Source organism: Hemitrygon akajei, chromosome 12 (genome assembly GCF_048418815.1).
Source record: "Hemitrygon akajei chromosome 12, sHemAka1.3, whole genome shotgun sequence".
NCBI lineage: Eukaryota > Metazoa > Chordata > Chondrichthyes > Myliobatiformes > Dasyatidae > Hemitrygon > Hemitrygon akajei.
The window spans coordinates 97,653,811-97,659,810 of NC_133135.1; the positions used below are offsets into that span (position 1 = coordinate 97,653,811).

At 43.0% G+C, this 6,000-nt stretch overlaps 1 protein-coding gene across 8 annotated transcripts in view; it reads right to left on the reverse strand.

Annotated features, from left to right (window-relative positions):
- Positions 1-4,774, reverse strand: part of zbtb37 (zinc finger and BTB domain containing 37) — an 80,451-nt gene extending 75,677 nt beyond the window's left edge. For all 8 annotated transcript variants that reach the window (XM_073063735.1, XM_073063740.1, XM_073063739.1 and 5 more), the window contains exons 1-2: positions 4,707-4,774; positions 2,145-2,251 (exon numbers count right to left, since the gene is read on the reverse strand). The gene's annotated coding sequence lies outside the window, so the exon portion shown is untranslated. The remainder of the gene's footprint in view (positions 1-2,144; positions 2,252-4,706) is intronic.
- Between the last annotated feature and the right edge of the window lie 1,226 nt (positions 4,775-6,000).

The following is a 6,000-nucleotide window of genomic DNA, read 5'->3' on the forward strand; positions in this document are numbered from 1 at the left end:
GAACCTGAGGGGATAACTTCACTCACCCTATCAATGAACTGTTCCTACAGGCTATGGACTCACTTTCAAGGACACTTTATTTTGTGTTTTTGATACTCAATGCATATTTATTTATTGTTATTATTTTTCCTTTTGTATTTGCACAGTTCATTGTCTTCTGTACATTGTTTGTTTGTGGGTTCAGTTGGGCTGTGGTCTTTCATTGATCCTGTTGTGTTTCTTGGATTTACTGTATAAGCCCACAAGAAAATGAATCTCAAGGTTATATATGGTGACATATATGTACATTGATTACAAATTTACTTTGAACTTTATTCCTCCCCAAACACATATCCCATCTAAAGAATCTCACCCATATTTACCACTTATTGCAATTTTGTGGTCTCCAGCTTTCTTGCAGGGTAGTCTCCAACCACTTCCATGTATGAAATAGAATCAATTTCTTCCAACTACATTTCTGTCTGCCAATCTTGCTTTGTCAACATATGCCTGTATTAAACACTTTCTGTCATGTTATTATCACACCTGCAACAATCACCAACTGATACAAGTCATTGGTGAGACCACAACTAGTGTATTGTTCACCCAGCTATAGGAAGGATGTCAATAAGCTGGAAGTAGTGCAGTTTTTTTTTGTTTCACAAAGATGTTGCCATGACTGGATAACTTGAGTGATAAGTAGAGACTGGATAGGCTGTGACTATTTTTCCTGAAGTGTAGGAGACTAAGGGCTGACTTTATCAAGATTTATATAATTATGAGGGGCAAAGATACAATAAATGGTCACAGTTTTCCCTCCTTGGGCTTAGATTTAAGGTGAAAAGATTAAGATTTTAAAGCAGGGGTTCCCAACCTGGGGTCCACAGACCCCTCGGTTAATGGTAAGGGTCCATGGCATAAAAAAGGTTGGAAACCCTGATTTAAAGACAATCTGACAGTCAACCTTTTCACACATGTGATGCCAGAGGAAGTGGTGGGTATGTGAACGTTTACAATGTTCAAAAGCCTTTCAGATACATGGATAATAGAGGTTTAGAGGGAATATGGTCCAAATAAAGGCAAGTAGGACGAGTTGAGTAGGCAACCTGTTGGGGCAATGGGCCGGTCTCAACGCTGTATAAATCTATGACTCTAATTGCTACTAGATGGTTGCTGCTACCAAATTTAGTCCAGTGACAAGAGCAGTTCTGTTATCAGTGCTCACTGAAAAAGCGAGTGCCCCAATGGGTGACCATGCATACCCCAAGCAGTGCAGCAGGTGACCAAGACAAGAGATTTGATTCATGCCCTGTACTGCACCTGGTCAACTGTGTTGGGTTGGCACCTCTGGCACTTAGTCTGTGTCCTAAGTTTGGTTGATAGAGAAAAGACTAAAAGAGTATTGGATATGATATATGTGGAGTGGGAGTTAGTATAGAGTAGGTCAGTTGAGTGAATTAAGGGCTTTGTTTGAGATTAACTAAAAACCTTCTCAGCAACTGGCAGACATAGAAGCAGGTCCTTCAGTGCACTGATCCACCCTGACAATCACACTAAAACCATTTTATTCTCCCTGTGTTCTTATTAACTCTGCTAGGATGCTCAGGACAACTGGCCAAACCACAAAAAGGAAGCATCCAGAGGAAACCCACACTTTCAGAGAGATAACGTGTAAAATCCCACACAGTCAGGACCAGATGTCAGGATCTGATTGAGAACACTGGAGTAGCAAGGAAGAAGCTCTACCAGCTGAATTGCTTATGGCAAAAATGCCAAGCAATGACATCTCAATGTGCATCTCAAGATTACTGGTGAAGGCAATCACCTCAGGAGAGAAACCCAAAGCTGTCCAACCCTTTCAGGATTCTACCATTGTAGCATTAGAGCAATGAGCCATAAGAAATTTATACATACATATATAACTTAATTTACAGGAATAAACCATGCAACGCCTTTTCATTCTTACATTCATAAACAATGTGTTAAGTGATGTTCTATTACATTTCCTAAAACCAATAGCACTGTTGCCATTTATGTGGCCCCTTGGGGAGGTATGCTACTACAATAATTGAGGGGTTTCTCCACCCAACCCGACCCCTCGCTGCCCAGTAGTGAAAGAACCCTAATTTCCTTTGACATACCCACCAATCTCACAACAAACTCACCAATTACCACACAAATGTGCCCCTGTACAGTGTTGATACATCGCAAAACATGCAACAATGCTCCAGCACGGGGTTCCTGTAGATCTTAGCCATTACGTAGTCTCAATCTATAAAACAAAAGAGATTAACTTACAAAGTCAGAAAATACATAACGCAAGAAAATCCAGCAACTTGTGAAATTAATATTAAATACTTGTCCTCAAAAACTCTCCAAGACCCTTGGATATGGATTGAACTGCTTTATTTTTTGTAACATGATCCACTCTACTATGAGATTTATTATTACAGTACAACAACAGACCTGGCCATTTCAAGGCATTTATCCGCCTCATCAAAAGAACACCCCTCACAAAACCAACTCTACAAAAAAAATCTAAGTATTCTAGATGTGTTCACTGACAGCACTCAGAATCAGATTATCACTGACATTCATCATGAAATGTATTGCTTTGTGGCAGTGACATGGTGACTATAACTTACAAAAACAAATAAACAGTGCAAAAAGAGGCATGATGAAGAAATGTTTATGGACTGTTCAGAGAAATAAGATGCAGAGGAGGATGACACTCAGCAACTCTCTCCACTTATCTGCAACCCAAAGAGGTTAAGCAGAAACTTCCTCCAAACAGATATGGGTATTACCAAAGCCATTTGCTCTGTTCCATTGCCACAGATTGGTAAACTGAATTACCAATCTTCTGGTAATCTGTTGCAGTTGCTGAAGATTCTTCTACAACTTGAAACATTAACTTTGCTTCCTTGTTCGCAGATGATGCCTGAGTGTTTACACACACATGTTGCAACTTTGGCATTATATCTGACCCTCCACCCCCTATCCCCCAGGGTCAATTTAGGATTACACCTCTGCCATTACAGACTACCTACATCTACCTCAATTATAATTATTCTTTCCTGAGAGCAAGCCTGAATGCGACAAGTAGAGAATGGAACTTTGGAATGACAGAGAGAGAGGAAGGTAGGCTGGAGGGAGAGGGAGATATCTCTGGAATTCTTTACCCTGAAGATCATGGCAGATTTATAAAAAGAAAATAGATTTTTTGAAAGATCAGAAAATTAAGGGCAACAGAGAGATGGCCCAAAGGTGCGGCCTGGCGCAGATCAGCCATGGTCATATTGAATGCCAGGGTAAGCATGGCCTACATCTGATTTTCTTTAAGCTCTTCATACCAGAGTACCCAAAATATATTAACTATGCCCGATAACCTGTGGATTTCTCAACAAAGTATAGATCTATAACATTCACGTTAAATTCACAGAATCTTCCAAGTACTGACATTGTCACACACAGATGTTCTGATTTATGATCCATTCCAAAATATAAAAGCAGCAATATAAACATAAAACAGGAATCAGAGTTCCTTTATAAACAACACTGTGTTCACAAGAGAATTTCACAATAACACGTGGCCTGAAATAAGAAAACACTGATAATATCCATTGAAAATATAGGCACAGCATATTCATTCAATTAACTACTTTGCCATGACAGGGATATCAAGGAGAATTGAAGGGGAATTTAGAGTGATCGAAGAACTTAAAAGAAATCTAAAGCATACTTTTTTCTAAACAGTAGTTAATATCCAGAACACACAAAATGCTGGTGGAACACAGCAGGCCAGGCAGCATCTATAAGGAGAAGCACTGTCAACGTTTCCGGCCGAGACCCTTCGTCAGGACTAACTGAAGGGAAAGATACTAAGAGATTTGAAAGTAGTGGAGGAAGGGGGAAATGCGAAATGATAGGAGAAGACCGGAGGGGGTGGGGTGAAGCTAAGAGCTGAAAAGGTGATTGGCGAAAGTGATACAGAGCTGGAGAAGGGATTATGGGATGGGAGGCCTCGGGAGAAAGAAAGGGGGGAGCACCAGAGGGAGATGGAGAATGGGCAGAATGATGGGCAGAGAGAGAGAAAAAAACAAAACAACTAAATAAGATGGGTTTAATGGGCATTTAGAAAGCTAGTTGAATGAGCAAGCAAATAGCATTAGTGAAGATAGGGAAGAAGATTGGCAGGGGTGTGATGGGCCAAAGGGCCTGTTTCTGTGCTGTGAACCTCCTAGGCAAGGCAGATTCCACCCCCTGATTGGGGAGGCTTTCGTCAGAGAGTCCCTACTGTGTCATATCTCTGGGGGTCCAGATAAACATGCCCATGGCACGGTGAATAGCGGGGGGGGGGGGAGTTCGGAGGTCAGTCGGCCACACCTCCAAGAAAGGAGAGGGCAGAGTTGGCATCGCCTCGCAGGGTGAGAGGCCACGCCTACGAGGGAGGGCCAGGTAAACAAGCCCTCCTGGGGAGGAGCCCCAGTTGGTTACGCCCGCCATCCCAATAAAACCACGGCCCGATCGCGGGCCGCGGACTGGAAGCCCCTCGGCTGGTCCCGCTGCCCCTCCCACAGCACCCGGACCGGGCCCTCACAACCTAACGCTACCACCCCCTCCAGCGACTCTCTCCTCGCCCCACTTGGTGGTTCACAGCAGCCGCGTGGCGACGCCTGCCCCGGCCGGGTGCCGTTGCCCGGTTACCGGCGGCGGTATTCACTCACCGCTCTGCGCCTACCGGACACTACTCGTTCAGGCGGGCCCTAACGCGCATGCCCTTTCGCACAGACCCTGGGACACGTAGTTTCCGGCTGCTACGGATCACCGGAAACGGTGCAAGAAGGACTACAGCTCCCATGATGCACTCAACTCTGCCGCCATTTCTGTCCAAAGGAGTGACCATTGGGTTGTGAGTGTATGGCCGGATTATTTGGGAACGGGATAAAGGAACTAATAACTGTACTACGCCTCCCACCAACTTTAATCAAAACTACCCCACGAAATAGACAGTGTTAACGGTGGGATGGTGTGGTATAAGGCTGACGTCCTCATTCCATGTGGAATGATCCTGGGGACGTGAGACTACAATCCTATTAAGCGGACCGCTCTCCCGCGATAGCGACGCTGGCAGGTCACCCGGTGCATAGGTCTGGTCCATCAGTTTGACCTTATAGGAGGTATTGTATAGACACTGGTATGTTCGGTTAATCAACGATGGTGCATAGATGCTAGATGTGTTCCACAAATTCAGTCATGTAAATATGTGTGAAAATACAACCGCGGGAGATCAATTCTATTCCATTTCCTTCTTCCCTTTCCTCCAATTCAGGGATCCAAACCATACTTGCTGCCATCAGGAAAATGATACAAGACCCACACCGCCAGGTACAAGAACAGTTATTCCCCCTCAACTGTTAGGCTTTTGAACCAGTGGGGATAACTTCACTCAATTTCACTTGCCCCATCACTGAACTGTTCCTACAACTTATAGACTTAATTTCAAGGACTCTTCACTCAGTATTTCTTGATACTTATTTTTTTTGTATTTTGCAATTTGTTGGGGGAGGTCTTTCATTGATTCTGTTAATTGCTTGGATTGCTGTGAATGCCCACAAGAAAATGAATTGCAAAGTTCTATAAGGTGACATATGTATTTTGATAATAAAGTTACTTTGAATTTTTCTAGGTGAATCACTTATTCCAATCTAGAGGATAAGACGTTGGTGAGGCTATATTTAGAGTATTGTTTTCAGTTTTGATCATACTATTAAAGGAAAGATGCCATTAGGGACAAGAGAATGCAGAGAAGGTTTGCAAGGATATTGTCAGGATTTGAGGGACTGCGTATAGAGCAAGGTTAAGCATATTGGAATTTTATTCATTGGCGTGTAGAAGAATGAGATAAAACCTTATGGAGGTGTATAAGATTATGAAAATATGGCTAGAGTGAATACTCTCAGTATTTTTCCAAGGATCGAGGACTCAAGAACTGGAAAACATAAGTTTTTAAGGTGAGAG